General features: G+C 51.8%; 2 protein-coding genes across 7 annotated transcripts in view; both read right to left on the reverse strand.

Annotated features, from left to right (window-relative positions):
- FAM53B (family with sequence similarity 53 member B) overlaps positions 1–14,449 on the reverse strand; it is a 124,584-nt gene extending 110,135 nt beyond the window's left edge. For 4 of the 6 annotated variants that reach the window (XM_074003026.1, XM_074003024.1, XM_074003025.1 and 1 more), the window contains exon 1: positions 14,094–14,449. The gene's annotated coding sequence lies outside the window, so the exon portion shown is untranslated. Of the gene's footprint in view, positions 1–6,198; positions 6,882–14,093 lie in introns of those variants that run through there. The other 2 variants (XM_045362247.2, XM_065521575.2) reach the window with 2 other exon arrangements.
- The window catches only part of EEF1AKMT2 (EEF1A lysine methyltransferase 2), an 89,017-nt gene that overhangs the window by 23,013 nt on the left and 50,785 nt on the right, over positions 1–15,219 (reverse strand). The gene's annotated exons all lie outside the window — the stretch shown is intronic.

Here is a 15,219-nt window from a genome sequence, read left to right on the forward strand (position 1 = left end):
CTGATGAACTGGAGATCTATGCCCTCCATATTTGCCTTCATCCCTCAAAATGACTCTGCCCCCAGTTAGCTTCCAAAGAGATTCCTATTTAGAGCATTTATGGACCAAGCAAGACAAGAGCTACAGTTCAGCCCAGCTCTAAGCTACTCAACACACGGCATCAGTGTTAGCAGTGGACAGCATTTTAAGAAGTCAGTCACATGATACTAGCTAGCTGAGGGACCTGGAACTCACCTTCCTTTCTCATGCCACACAATAGCCATCATTTTGAATGAATGAAGTAGAGGTAGTTCTTTATCTGATGCCCATGGAAAACATGGTCATTTCATCAGACCACGTATTTCCCATTCCAGCACAGTAGGAACAATGGTATAACCCATCAGGCCCAAATGGCCCAGAGCAGAACAGATCTGAATACATGAAAATGGGATTTCTGCAGGACCCAGCATGCAAACACACATGGGGCACTGGACATGGCAGAGTTGATGAGGCCAGTGGCCCCAGTGAACAAGGAGCTGGGGTTACAGGCTGCAAAGGGGCATGGCAGGGGCCTGCCAACCGTCATAAGATCTAGGGACAGCCTCTTCACTCCAGGCCCAGGTTCCCTCTGCCACAGCAGACATTCCTCCATCACCTTAGAGTCAACAAACTAATTTTCAATTTTGTGTTTTGGGAGCAGGAAGGTCCACTGTCTTGTCTTTCACCAGAATGCCTCCTCTGCACTTTTGGTTCCCTCAGATTTGGATTCTCCCCACACTGGGACACAGTCTCGTGTGCTCCTACCTGCAATGACAGCAACGTTCTGGGTCTGTGCTGTCCAACGTGAGAGGTGACCAGCGCATGCGACTATTGAGCATGTGACATGTGGCTAGTGCAACCAAAGAATGAAGTCTTCATTTCATTTAGTTTTAGTTAATTTAAATCGCCACATGTGGCTACACCTAACATACTCAATAGCCCAGGTCTGGAGTGCAGAGTATTCATGTGGAGAAGAGGTCAGTACATTTTTTTCCTGTAAAGGGCCAGGCAATAAATATTTTAGGCTTTGTAGACACCGTGGTCTGTAAATTCTACTGCTCTGGTGTGAAGGCACCCACAGATGTTACCTACACACATGGGTGTGGCTGTGTCCCAGTAAAACTTTACTAACAAATGTAGGCAGTGGGCCAGGTTTAGTTATCAGGCTATAGCTTGCCAATCCTAAAGTTGGGAGTTCAAACCCCAGAACAACTGCCCATGAGCTAAACGACCTTGGGCACTTTACCTTACAGAACCCTACATTCTTCATCTACAAAAGCACTCACTTCTCAGGGTGGTTATATGAATTAACTGCGAAGCCTAACACACAGTGGCATTCAAAAAGTACTTGCTGGGCCAATGAAAACGGGAAAGAACTGGGTGCTTGGACTTGCACTATCCTATTTATTCCTCCTCCTCTGTTAAGTAGGTACTATTATTCCCAGTCCACAGATGAGAAAATCACAGCTCAGAGAAGTGAAGTGGCTGAACCAAAGTCAAAAGCCATCAAGTGGCAGCACTAGAACCCGGGGATTCTTTTTACTGGTTCTGTGCCCTACTCTCTCTTCTCTCAGGCTTTTCTAACTGACATCAGCCCTACCCAACATTCTGTCCAACTGTCTGGGCTCATCTGTACTGCCTCATACTATAAGAGGCTCCATTTATAAAGGAAATCATTAAGAAACACAAAATCAACCTTTTTTTCTTTTTTTTTTAAGGAATCTAAGACGTTGAACTCTACTAGTTCCTGTTACAGACACTGTTCTGGAGCCCATGTCACCAGCAGTAACTTACTGGAACACCTCTCACAAGGCAGCTCCCCTCTATCGTGCAGGGACCCAATGAGGTGTGGCATGCTAGACCATCACATGAAGTTCCGGCTGTGGCCCTTCCCCACGTCACCTCCAAAACTATAAAATGCTTCCCCCACCTTGGAGATGGGAGGTCAGAGAGATGCTCCCTGCAGTTCTTTCCAGAGGTGCAGGGGCCTTCACATGGGCTGATGCAGCTCAAACATGAACTGAATGATGGCTTGTTTCTTCCCGCATTTGGCATGAAGACCCAGATCCCTCCCAAGTCTTCTCCTTATCTCCTCCTGCCTATCTCCTCCTCCATGTCTGCCAGGATCAGCCCTGAGCAGAGGAGAGGGCAACCTGGGATTGCTGTCTTCTCCTCCAGGGCCATAAGACACCAGTGGCTGTGACCACCATGCTGGCTCCAGTAGCAACCAGGGGGTAGGACAAAAATTGAGCCAAAGCTAAATCACAGACGAGCAGTCAGCCACTCAGGGAACAAGTGCCTGGGTTCCAGCTCCCGCCTGTGCCTACACTCGGGGCTAGAAATCAGCCCTGTCTCCAACAGCGCCCAAAGCCTGGCCAGGCCAATGGCTGCCTCCCATAAGGGACTCCACCCTGGTTCCCCCAGGTTCCACTGATCCACCCAGAAACGGGCAGGATCAGCCATGCTCAGTCGTCGTCTTACAAACGCAGGGGAAGGGGTTGGCCAGGCAGGAAGCTGGCAGACCCAGTAGTTCGGTGAGCAGAGGAGCATGCCACCATGTCATGTCTCAGAACAACGACTTCCTGAAGTCGTGTAACATATAAGGACTTACCTGAACTTCACACATGCTTTTAAAAATCATTTTTTGGCCAGGTGCAGTGGCTCACACCTGTAATCCCAGCACTTTGGGAGGCCCAGGCAGGTGGAGTACCTGAGGTCGGGAGTTCAAGACCAGTCTGGCCAACATGGTGAAACCCCGTCTCTACTAAAAATACAAAAATTAGCTGGGCGTAGTGGCACACGCCTGTAGTCCCAGCTACTTGGGAGGCTGAGGCAAGAGAATCACTTGAACCCAGGAGGTGGAGGTTACAGTGAGCCGAGATCACGCCACTGCACTCCAGCCTGGGTGACACAGCGAAACTCCGTCTCAAAAAAAAAAAAAAAAAAAAAAAAATCTTTTTTTTCCCCAAAGCAAGTTAGAACTCATTTTCCTGTGGTCTATCACATACTCTCCTGAGCCTAAGTGTCTGATCCCCTCTCTGCTCCAACTTGTGGCCATACAGCTCTTTCACTCCAGTTTGCTGCTCAACTTTTGGCCTATGTGGACGCACCCAGGCCAGATCCTCTTTTACTTTCTTTTCTAACAGGTGAAGGCATGTGCTAACCTCCCCAGGAATGAGTTGAATAGAGAGGTTTACTGTTAAAATCAAAACCATCTGCGGCTAACTTACTCACTTTCTTCTTCCCTCAGGAGTAAATGCAGATGAGCAAAACCCTACCAGCCCTGGAAAAGACACCCCACAAAGCCAAGATGGGCTGCTAACTGCAGTTTTGCCTCTGCCTCTGCACAGGTTCAGCATTTTTCTTAATTCTCCTCTTCTGGGCCCAGGTCACATGCCACAGTCAATGGGGCCTGGAATCTGGGCTGGCATCTGAGGGCAGCGGAGGCCTCAGGCGCACTGGCCTCCAGGAGTCAGGTGACTCAGGCCCGCCATTCTCGAGTGTCTGTGTCAGCAGCTTCCCCCTGCCTTTGAGAACACCGGTGAGAACAGGCTATGACAGAGCCCAACAGGCACGGAAGCTCCTTCTTCCATCGCACCAACATGGTTAGGGGCCTGTTTTTCCCTTTAAAGAAAAAATAGTCTTACACTGAATCGGACTGTTTCAACTCACACACCAGAACTTTGACTTCTTTAGTTCCAGTGCAGCACAGGCAAGAGGTTCTAGAAGCTCTTGGGAATCCCAAGTGCCCCCGCTAAATGCGAGAGTTTTGCCTAAAAATAAACAAAGACCACATCACTCTGGCCAAGGCGGCACTTGATGAAAATTCTCAGAGGCTAGTCTCATGCTTCTCCAGGAAGGTCACTCCTAGGTCAAAAAGCTGGGCCCCTGGGCAGTGGCGCCCCGAAGGTGGGCCTTCTCCCAGCACTTCGTCCTTCCCTTTACTGCCATCCTGACCTAGATCAGCTCCGCTCCCCTCTGAAATCTACACTCTTCTCACCCAGGCTCCAGGTCTCCCAGATTCCCTGACGCAGTCTCATGCCGCTCTCCTGGTCTGGAATATCTCCTCCTCCCCATTCTTCATCTGTCTAAACTCCTACTCATTCCTCAAGGCTCAGGTCAGCTGTCACCCCCTCCAGGAAGCCTTCCCTGCCCTCCTCTCTTCAGCTCAGTTAGAGAGACCTTCTATGACTTCCAGAGGACAGTGTGACTCACCAGTACCTTGTGTAAACATATCTTCATTCATTTATTACACTGTGTCTGGCACATAGTAGAACCTCAATAAACACCTGCAGTCTGACTGTCCATAACATGAGCTATGAACTCCCTAAAATCAGGGATTCGGTAGATGCATCTCTGAATTCCTTGGGGCCTGACGACGTGCCTGACACACAGAGTAGATGTTACTCCATACTGATTGAATTGCACTGAGCCTGGGGGCCACCGCCATGGCAGGTATGTTCTGTGCTTATCACAGGAACAGTGACACACCCAAGGACGACACAGTGGGCAAGGATGACACACTCCACCTGGCAGATGAGTTCTGTCACATCCATGAGACCAGAGGCAGCCGAGACACCTCGGAGACCTCCCTTATGCAGCCCTCGCTCACAAAGCTTCAGGATCTCATCGCCCTAGCAGAAGGTCTGCTTCAAGGCCACCCATGCCCAGCCACCTTGGTGGTTCCTCTGAGAGAATGCTCTAGGACCAGCCCCAGAGGGGAGGGGCTGCCACAGTCTGGAGTCAGGGCCCCCTCCCAGAACCTAGTAAACAGCATGAGTCTTCACACCCCACACAAAGGGGTCTCCCTCAAAGCTACCCAAAGTGCAGCAGGAAATCTCATGAGTCAAGACTGTCCATCCTGTTCACCCCACAGGATGCCAGCCAGCCCTAGACTCATGAAGAGTGATGCTCACCAGACCCAGGGAATAGACGCGTCAGGAGTCAGAGGCCTGCACCAACAGAAGCCCAGGTGGCGCAGCCTGGACCCTTCCCTCTGTCCTCCAAGCCAAGGGCTCCTTTCAAAGCTTCAGAAAGCTTAGATGAGCTCTTGCTCCTGCAGACACTGAGGTCAGGTTCAGGTGGCGAAGGGATCTAGAAGCAGTCAGAATCACACGGCAGGCTGAGCGGGGGGCAGGCGCCACAGCTGCAACCACATAACCTGCACCCAGAAGACGCTGACTCCAGGTGTCCAAGGCAGCTCCCCCAACATGAGAGGAATAGCAAAAAACAAAGGTGCCCACTGCAAAGCATCTAAACAGAATCCAAAAGGTAGTAAGTGGGCCCCTCACTCTCAGTCTAGGTAGGGGTGCAGCCATTAATTCCTTGGTTTCCAAAGAATTCATTTACAGAAGTGTGGGTCGCAGCAGAGCCAAGATGGTGAGGCCACATCACGACCCATATATGCATTTAACTTTCTATGCTTAGGACCAAAACTAAATCACTTTTGGTAAACAAAGATTTAGTTTCCTAAAGAGAAAACTTAAAAGATTTCACCAGTCTCAACTCTTGGTAACAGACACACTGCAAACTAAACTGTAATGCATACTTTCAACTTTTCCTCCCAAGAAAACCCTGCGCTACCTGAGAGAGGAGGATGCTGGAGGAGAAACGGCTCTATCTGCCCCAGCCTGACCCGTCCAGCCAAGCCCAACTCCAGCTGAAGTCCCCTCTGCTCTGTCCTGTATCTTGTCACCACTGACTGACCTCCTCAGGACAACCTGCCTGACTCCCGTCCTTCCGGCCCTTCTTCAGTCCTCACAACAGCACACGATTGCCACAGGCTGGGTGAGATATTCACTAATGTTTGGGGAGCTCTAAGTGTCCCCACGTGTGGTCTCATTCAGGGCCCTGAACCTATGGGTTGGGGTTGCTGTCAGCACTGCCATACTCCAGATGAGGGAATGGGGGCCAGAGACAGTCGCCTGCTCAAAGGCACAAGGCATGGCCAACAAAGGGCAGACCTGGGATTTGAACCCAGGCTTCTGATTCCAAAGCTGAATGCTACTTTTGCCCTCAATGATACAGAACTGGGTTTCACCTAGATTCTGTCCAAAGTTCCTCTGTGATGCCAAAGAGTCCCCATTCTTCCTGCAACCACAAGAAGCACCTGGTTGGCATGCAGCTGACCACAAGCTTTGCAGCAGAAACCCTGCTTGCCCAGTCACACTCATCTCCTACCTGGCATCGCTCTGCAAGGCACTATGCCTGTTGCAAGGGTCTTCTCAAACAAGCTCTAAACTGATCTTCCTAAAAATGCTGGGTGGCAGGACCAGCAAGGTGAGAAATCGGAGGCCCAGAGAGGGTTACAGGGCAAATTAGGTCCAGCAAGTAGGCAGTCTGTGCCCACTACCTTCCAGCCAGGAAATTCAATCGTGTGACCGCCAAAGGGATTCCATGGGAGAACGGTTCCTACGGCCCGGTCCTCACGATCATGCCACAGAGAGGCTTCCCTGCATCCCGCTCTCCTTCTGGAGACTCAAAATCACAGACACCTCTTTGCCCCCGGGGCTCAGGAGCCAGGCTCCCTCTCCTCACCCAGATCATGGAGAGAGTCAGCTGCAGAGAACTTCTTTCCACCTCCAAACATGCAGAGAAGCTGCTCCCAGCCAGCGGACTGAAACTCCCTCCCCTCCCAGGCCCATGGCCAAGACCAATGCCAGAGCAAGGGGAATTCCAGGCAGGGCCGGAGGCCTCTCCCAGCTGGGCTTTGTCTGTCAGGGTGCTTCAGGCTTCAGCCAGAGGGCAGCCTGGGAGGGAGGGTGGCCTCCACGAGGTGGGGGCAGGCAGCAGCAACTGGAACCTGCATAAGCCACCTCTCCTGCACAAGGCACAGTCCAGCTGCCAGGACACACAATGGCCCCAGACAGGACCTGTACAAACCCAGCTATCCAGGAGCTCGAGGGCCCACCCACGCCCCCTCCTAGAAGTTGCAGCATGGCACCCGGACAGGAGCTGCCAGGGAACGCCCACTGGGCAATGCACATGTCTTACAGCAGGAACTCTCCTCCCCTGGTGAGCACTGGATGGAAAAGCAGCAGGGTGTGGTAGAAAGAATACAGGACTGAGGTCAGCTGGGCCAAGTTCAAATCCCAACCTCCCCTCTCAACCTGGGGTGAGTGATTTCTCCAGGCAGCATGTCTTCAGCAGTGAAATTAGGCTAGTCCCTGAGCCATAGGTTGTGCCGAGGATTAAATGAACTAATGAAGTAAAGTGCCCGGCTCCACGCTGGACATCCAGCAGATGTCCAATCAATGTCTGCTGAATGAATATGGAAATTGCAGCCCTGAGGAAACACCAATTCTCTTCTCCCTTCACTCAGCCCAAACCCAACTCCCCACAGCGGGGGGAAGAGCCCTTATTCACTACTCACCACCACCACGACACAGCCAGGCAGACTGACACTTTTGGCAAAGAGGCCAAAACCTTTTTCATCAAACTCACCTTTACAAGGTTTCAGCACCTTCCATTGGGGCTGGTGGGTGGGGACGGGGATGGATAGCATGTTTCACTTGGCAAATGAACTCTCTGAGCAATGATCAAGTTCACCTGTTGGTCTATGCTAAAGCAGGCTGTCCTGCAAGCAAGAATAAGGTTCCACATCATGAGAGCACAGCAGTAGGGCAGGGACTCAGGAGACAGAGGCTGCACCTTTGAGAACTGGCTACAGGACCCTGGGAGATTCACCTCACCTCTTAAGGATCAGACCTCTCTTCCAGAAGTTTACATCAGCAGGCCCAAGAAGCTCTCGCTCTCCAAGCACCCTGGCCATTCTAAACACAATTCTATGAAATGTAATCCTGAGTATGTTCACAGGAAGACAGGCTCTGAGCTGTCAGGGACAACCAAGTGCCTGATAGAGTGACACTCAGTGACACTCACTGCAAACCTGGGTGAAAAAGACTCACCACTCACTGAGAGTTGCCAGGATATGCCCTGGAACCTAACTGCATCTTTCCTCCCCTCAGCCCCAGGGGCACAAACCCCCAAAAGGAACAAGACCACTAGGACCGTGGGGAGGAAGGGCCTGCATGAGAACTACCCTGACACCACAACCTGAGTAAAATCTGCCCCCTTCAATCTGGAAGGAAAGTGGTTCAGAGGGACTGTGCTGAATCTTGGCCCAGCAGAAACAGAAATGACCTCGAGGATGCCCACAGCAGACACTTCACCTAGGGATGGTGCCTTTCAGATGCCACTTCATCAAGACATAGCAGCAGTAGCAGCAGAATATGCCAATAGGTTTGCTCCACTCCTGAATATGAAAGCCCCCAATCTCCTGCTAAGGAATAGGGAAACTAAGGAACAGACCCCTAGGTATGCATGGGGTCTATTACAGCCCTCACTCCTCAGTCTTGGATGCACAAGAGAATCGACTCAGGAACTTTAAAGATACCAGTGCGGGGTTGTTGCCCTCCCTCCCCAATATTGTGATGTAATTGGGCCTGAATGCAGCCTGGGCATCTAGATTTTTTTTTTTTTCAACCTTCCCGGGTGACTCTAATGTGCAGCCAAGGTTCAGAACCACTATGCTAGCTTCTAGAAGTTCCAGCACTCTCCTACAAACTCTTCAGGGGCAGAAAGGACAGCATGCCCAGCCAGGCAGGCCTTGCTAGAGATGGGTCTCCTTAATTCTTCCTTCAAAACACACGCACACTCACACACCCCCGCCCCCAGAACCAACCTGCAAAGAGCCATCTGTCTGAGACAGAATGCAGGGCCGCTGCCCAGCCCTGGCTGAGGCATACCGAGTTCAGCCACACTGGAGGATATACAATTGTGTTCAGTGACTTGATTACTTTAGGCACATGAACAAAATATGATATTGTACAGACCTGGAGTGGCAAACACCACATCATAATTTACTCTGAGACATCTGAATTACAAACGCAAAAAGAAAAAAAGTTGGAAACGCTTTTAAGAATCTCTTTGAATGGAAAACGGAATCTGAATAAATGGCGGTGCTTCCAGTGGGCTGCCAGGTTTACTTCCTGTTTCCCCCAGAAGGTCACCGGAAATGTTTTCTTGTGAATCTGCCTTTTCTGAGACTGAAGCAAAACATCTCAGCCTCCCAAACTATGGCACTACCTTTGCTCCTATAGTACATACAGATTGCAATCACTCCAAAACACACACACACACACACACACACACACACACACAGCCATAGGAAAGGGGAGTGGAGGGGAAAAGGCAGTTAAAAGTTCTAGGTTTCCCTGTGGTGTTAACAAGACTAAATAAAATTTCTGCTTTGAAATAAAACAGAACCCAGTGCCTCTATCGTATGAATACACAGCACAGCGTATAGAAAGCAAGCAGGCTCTGAAGGGATAGAGCTCCTTCCTGGCTTTCTGCCTTCCGGCTATGTGGCCTTGGGCCAGTTACTTGGCCTCTCTGAGCCTCGGCTATAACTGCAGGTTTGCTTTGAGAATTAGAAAGTGTATACAAAGCCCAGGGCCCTGGGTGGGCCTTCAACAACCAGTGGGTGCTGCTATTATTCTTTGAACAATCTGCACCCATTTCAGCTAAATCCTTGGGAATCACATTATACCAGCGCAGGGGAAGAATCTGTTTCTTTGTTTAATGAGAGAACAAAAAGAGTGAGTGGAGAAGTCAGGAGTTAGCCTGCCACCGCATTCTGGGGTCAAATGGGCTGTTTACCAACATGATTTGCTTTCACCCTCCTGAGAGTGGCACCATGGAAAAAGTCCTTCCCGAGACTTACAGATGCCCAAGAGGCAATGTGGTTTCCATGATATTCCAGCATGGTCTGGCCAGGCTGTCCCCCATCCCCCATGCAAAAGCCAGCTTCCCCGTGCAGCCCCCACAGCAGGAGAGAGGGAGAACCATTAAAGAAGCGGGGGTGCCTGTCACACTTCTCTGTAACCCCTGACGTGATGTGAAATTCTACAAGGTAGACCCTTTGAAATGCAAAATCTTCCAGAGTCCTTCAAATGTGTTTTTATTTTCTCGGGTTCCTAAGGCTGCTTTCAGATCCACCCATCAGTATTTCCCCCTCTCAATCAACCCACATTTAACAAAAAAAAAAAAAGAAAGAAAGAAAAGAAAAAACAAGAAAAACCCAAGGACGTCTCTATTTTTCAGAAAAGCTCAAGTATCTCCAATCACTGTGAGGAGAAAGAAAATAAAATCTTCAGCTCCAGCCTCCTTGCATCACTCCAAGACACCCAGAAGCCAAGTTTCCTCTGGAAGATTCCCTCCCATCCTAGCCAGCACAGCAGTCTGTTGCTCAGATCTGAGAACTTTCTGAGATAAGAATTCGAGTTCCCCCGACCCAAGTTCGGTAAGGTTAAGACAGGCACCACCAAAACCACAACCCGCAATACACCAAGCCCAAATCTTGCCCCAAAACCCGGTGCACAGGAGGTTTGGATTAAGCATCAAAGAAGTTACCTTAAAGTTGTTTGGCAAAGAAAAATACTTCACTGTAAGAAGAACCCTAGGGAACGGTAAATTGCTTTTGAATATGGACTTTTCAGTGGCGCAGTCATTAATCATGTTAATGTAAACTGCGCTACAACAAAAATTTTCTAAGCAAGTCTCAGGGCACATCAGCATATCTAAGCCTCTGGGTTTGTTTCCAAAGTTCACATCCCGGCAGGCAATGAAACTGCTGTTAATGGGGTCAGCTATTACAGTGCCGTCCCCAACCTTGGGCCATAATAAAGGTGACTCAGCCATCCAGAAAAAACTCTCAAAGTTACGCAGGAAACAAACAAATTAATCAGAGAAAGAGAGTCAATGATTTTTGGAAGGTGTATTCATTGGACAAGTTTAAACAGAAACTCTCCCTGGATGATCGGACTGACACTTCAGGAAGGAGTTGAGGGACAACAATCAACACTCCTCCCAGCACCCAAGTCCCCTGGCCAGACCCTTTGTGGAGTGGAGGGGAGGGCAGCAGCCGGATGAGGCGAGGAGGAGAGTCCAGCAGAACTAAGCTTCACTGAGCCCCGCCAGCTCCAGCCATGTGCTTCGGGTTGGCAACAAACTGGTTCTTTCAAGAGAAGAAGAGTCTGACAAAAAGGACAGCTGCAGCAAAGCAGAAGCTAAGGGTAAAAACCTCTCCAAAGCCCTATAAGGATTCTCCCCTAAAGTTAAACAAACAAAACACCATTGGGGTTTGCAAGGACTAGTTAATCTATTAGTCTTCCCCTTGCTGGATCAATTAAAGAGAGTCCCTCCACATCTGGTTTCCATAGAAAACCGAAACTTGTATTATCAGCACATTACATAACAAATTATGCCTGCAGGTTTCTTTTATTACACATCAGAGAGGTGTGCGTGGTGGTGGTAATGATGGGGGTTGTGCCGATCTGAGAATTGGCTTATTTTAGTCTTTTTATTTAAGGGTAAGAACAGAAAGTTTTCCATACAATGCGCAATTTAACTGCAGAAAGTCACGCCACCCAAATAAAACATCAACTGAACAATCCGAAGGTGGGCCCAGAGCTCAGTCTTCAGCGCCCAAGGCAAGGAGTGAGAAGGCTGTGCTTTTTAAAAGAGCTCCGCAGCGTCCCCTGCTGCCAGCTCCTAATATTTAAACACGGCTCGCTCTCTGGCCTCCAGAAGGGGAGGAGAGCAGGCTGGCCCTTCCTGAGCTTCAATCAAGGGTCAGGCGCCTGCTCACTGGACCCGCTTAAAGGAACCCAAGCCCGCTAGGCTTCTATAGGGAGGATGGGGAAGCTAGTGGGGCAGTAAGGGAATCAACAAGGGGAAAGAGAAAGACTAAAACATGGAGACGGAAAGGGCCCAGGAAATAAGACCAGAACTTCCCATAAAATGTCAATTAAGCGTAACCACCACAATGACAAAAAGGTATCATAAAGCTCTTTCCAAAAGAACTTTATGAACTTCCAAAATGCTATGTGCAACATACCCCAAGTTGAAAAGAGAAGGGGGAAACTGATTGAAAACATTATGAACCAAGACAGTGGAATGCTCTACTTTGTCCTGAGAATAATGGAACATTCAAGTCCACTTCTGCGGCAATGAGGTTGCTAGTTTCTATTTAAAAACTTGTCTTTGATATCAAAATGACTGCACATGAATCTCACCTTCCCAAAAGAAAATAGGAAGTAGTTGGGCAACATCATTTGAATTCAAATAGCTTCGTTCTCTGAAGGAACGTTTGGAAGAAAAAAATACAGGCCTTCCCCACGCCTCTCCTTAGCTTTCTAACCTGAAAAAGCGCCTGGAAGCTGGATCGGCACACTCCCAGGTCGCATGATGGGTGACAGCCGAGTGCAGACACAGAGTCAAGGGCTACCAATCCTGATCCAAACCTTCTCCCACTGAATGGGACGATCAATTGGGACAAGTAGCTGTTTATGTAGTCCACAGCTAAAGGTGGGGTGGGGGACCCTGTAGACCTGCAATTCAGTATCAAAACTGTAACTGACACACGTTACTCTTAAACAGCTAAATTAAAATGAAACCAAAATCTGGCCTAATACGGAACAGTCAGTTTCACCTGGTCGGCTAACTCCATTCCTTCCCAATTCCTCAAACCAGGTGGCATCTTTTAAACGAGTCCAGGATCTGGAGCAAGGAGGAATCTCCCTGCCAGCCGGTGGGGACTGCTGGGAACACATATGCTAGCATGTCATTTGGAAGTCTGCTAATATGTTGTAAGCAGCACAAGACGCTTGCCTGGCTTCCCAGGCCAATAAACAATGCCATTCCAACTCCTGCAGCAGTCAATAGGAAACAGTCTCTTTTCTCCACCATCCAACAATTCAACAAACATTTGTTCCTGTTGAACAACCGTCAGCCTGGCTCCATCTGCACCCGCTCCAGCAAGGCGAGCGCAGCGGCACAAATGCCCACCCCAGGATCCCAGACCCGGAATGCAAGCCATTCCGGGGGCCACTTTCCTAACACCACCGAGTCCAGAGATTGTACCGTATGGAAGACTCGTAGTGTGGCCTATAGGAGGCAGAATCCCATTCATCAAACGCTGCAAAGAGCTTTTCTTTGTTCACCATCGTCCTAAGTACAGTACGTGTTAATGAGCCTGGGCGGTCAGATGGAAGGAGCTCGGCTTCAGGGGGCGTCCGAACGCGAGGGACCCAGGCAAACCTGTCCGTGCGGTTCGTCGCTGCTGCGGCGCCCCGGCCCGAACCACGAGCATTGTTCCCCAAGTCCGAAGACGGGAGTGGAGAGCTGGGGGCTGGGGGACACGGTGGGGGGCGGGGGAGCGAGAACACACTTGGGACAACACAAACCGCAAACCCTCCCCGGATTCTGGGTGTCCTCGATTCTTTCGTCTCTGCCCCACCAAGAGAAACCCTGAGCGCGTAACCTGCCTCCCACGGGCTTGCAAAATCCAAGACAGGCAAAAATGTGACTTGACCAGTGTGCCTGTGCCGGACGGCCGTTCTCGCCATGTGCAAAAGCCACGCCGACGCGGACGCCCCCACTCACAAGCCCCAGCCGTGGCCTCCCTGCGGGCTTCCCCCGCCCGGGACAGAATGCCCCCTTCACCACCATCCTGACCGCCCCGGACAGTCCAGCAGCAGCGGAGCCCGCCGCCTCGCGCCCGCATCCCGGGGGTGACGGGTGCAAACTTCCGCGAACAAAAGAGTTGTCTGCAAACGATGCGGGAACTTCGGGGCGAATGGGGACACCCGGCTCCCGAGACTCCGCGCCTCCTCCGCAGAGGCTAGTCAAGGCTCAAGTCGAGACGCGGAGACGACACCCCCCGACGCAGCAGTCCCCGCGCCCGCCCGCCCGTCCTGGCCTGGGGAGCGCAGACTTTTCCGCCGCAGCCAGGCTTGTTCGTCCCCATGCCTGTGCTCTGACAAGTCTCACGCCTGCATCAGGGGCGAGACCGAGCGCCCGGAGAAACCGCCCGACCCAATCCAAACGCGAAACAAGGCAGAAAAAAAGACAACCAGCAACACTAGTAAAAAAGAAAAAAAAAAAACAGGCAAGCCCATTGCACACGCGAGCCAGGCTCCCTCCAGCCGGCAGCCGGGACGCACACGGCCCGGACCTCGCTCGGGGCCAGCCCCCCGGCCACCGCCGCCGCCGCCCGGCCCCGGGTCGCTTACTGTGCGCGGCGGGGCGCTCCGGGCGCGGACCCCGCGCCGTCACCGCCAGCGCTCGCCAAGTCTTTCGGGCTGCCCGCCGCGCGTCCGCCGCGCGCACGCTCGCCTGCCGGCGCCGAGCGCTTTGTACGAGCGGCTCCCGGGGAGGAGGAAATCGACTTGTCACTTCCTGAAGTATTTGCAACTCGTCCCTTTAACCGGCACCGGCCAGGCCGCCCGCGCCCGCCGCCGCCGCGGGGCCGCCCGACAGCGGCTGCGTGAACTCGGCCCGGCGCTCAGCGGGCTGCGTCGCGGGCCCGGGCGGTAGGCGCGGCGGCGGCGTGCAGGAGGCAGGCGGCGTGCGGCGGCGGCGGCGGCGGGCGAGTGTGCAGTGCGCGCAGCCGCCGATGGGCGGGGAGTGGGGGCTCGCGGCGCGCCGCGGGCGGGGCTAGAGGGCGTCCTGCGGGCTCCGCCGCGCGCCGCTCGCCGCGCTCGCGCCTGCGAGGCCCCGGGACGCGGGAAGTGGCCCCGGGCCTGCTCCGCGCCACCACGGCTGCCCGGGCCCCGGGCCAGGGGCCCTACGGGCTTCTCTCCCCGCCCCCCGCACGAGCCGGGATGAAAACGCTGGGCCACATAGGCTTCAGGCGTGCAGCTTCCGGGTTGTTAGGTGCCGAGGTTTAAAAGAAACGGTCACTTCAGTGGCGTGCAGGACAGCGGGCGGATGGGGTCGCGGCGCGGGGGGGATCTTGAAGTGTTGTCACACTTTGGGAAAATAAAACGCAAGTTTCCTAACTCGGGGCGCTGATCAAAATGAAGGAATGTGTACTTCAGAAGCCACATCCAAAATACATGCAACTGGCGAAGGAAGGATTTGTGGTTGCTAAGCAGAGGCAGAGCATGTTTAGTTCTGTAACTTAGGATGTTGACTTAAGTTCAGGAATGTAACCCTGATAGAATAAGCAGAGTATTTTCATTGTGCTGCTCACCTGGGGGAGGGGGATTGTTTTCCTTGTGAAGTGAAGCCCTAGATTTCCCATTACTCCTTCCTACCGGTGTATGTTATTTTATTGACCTTGTATCCAAAAAGCAATTTTTAAAGAGAAGGTTTTTTAAACCCCCCATGCCTGTTTTGTGTTCTCCTTTGCCAAAA

Source organism: Macaca fascicularis, chromosome 9 (genome assembly GCF_037993035.2).
Source record: "Macaca fascicularis isolate 582-1 chromosome 9, T2T-MFA8v1.1".
NCBI lineage: Eukaryota > Metazoa > Chordata > Mammalia > Primates > Cercopithecidae > Macaca > Macaca fascicularis.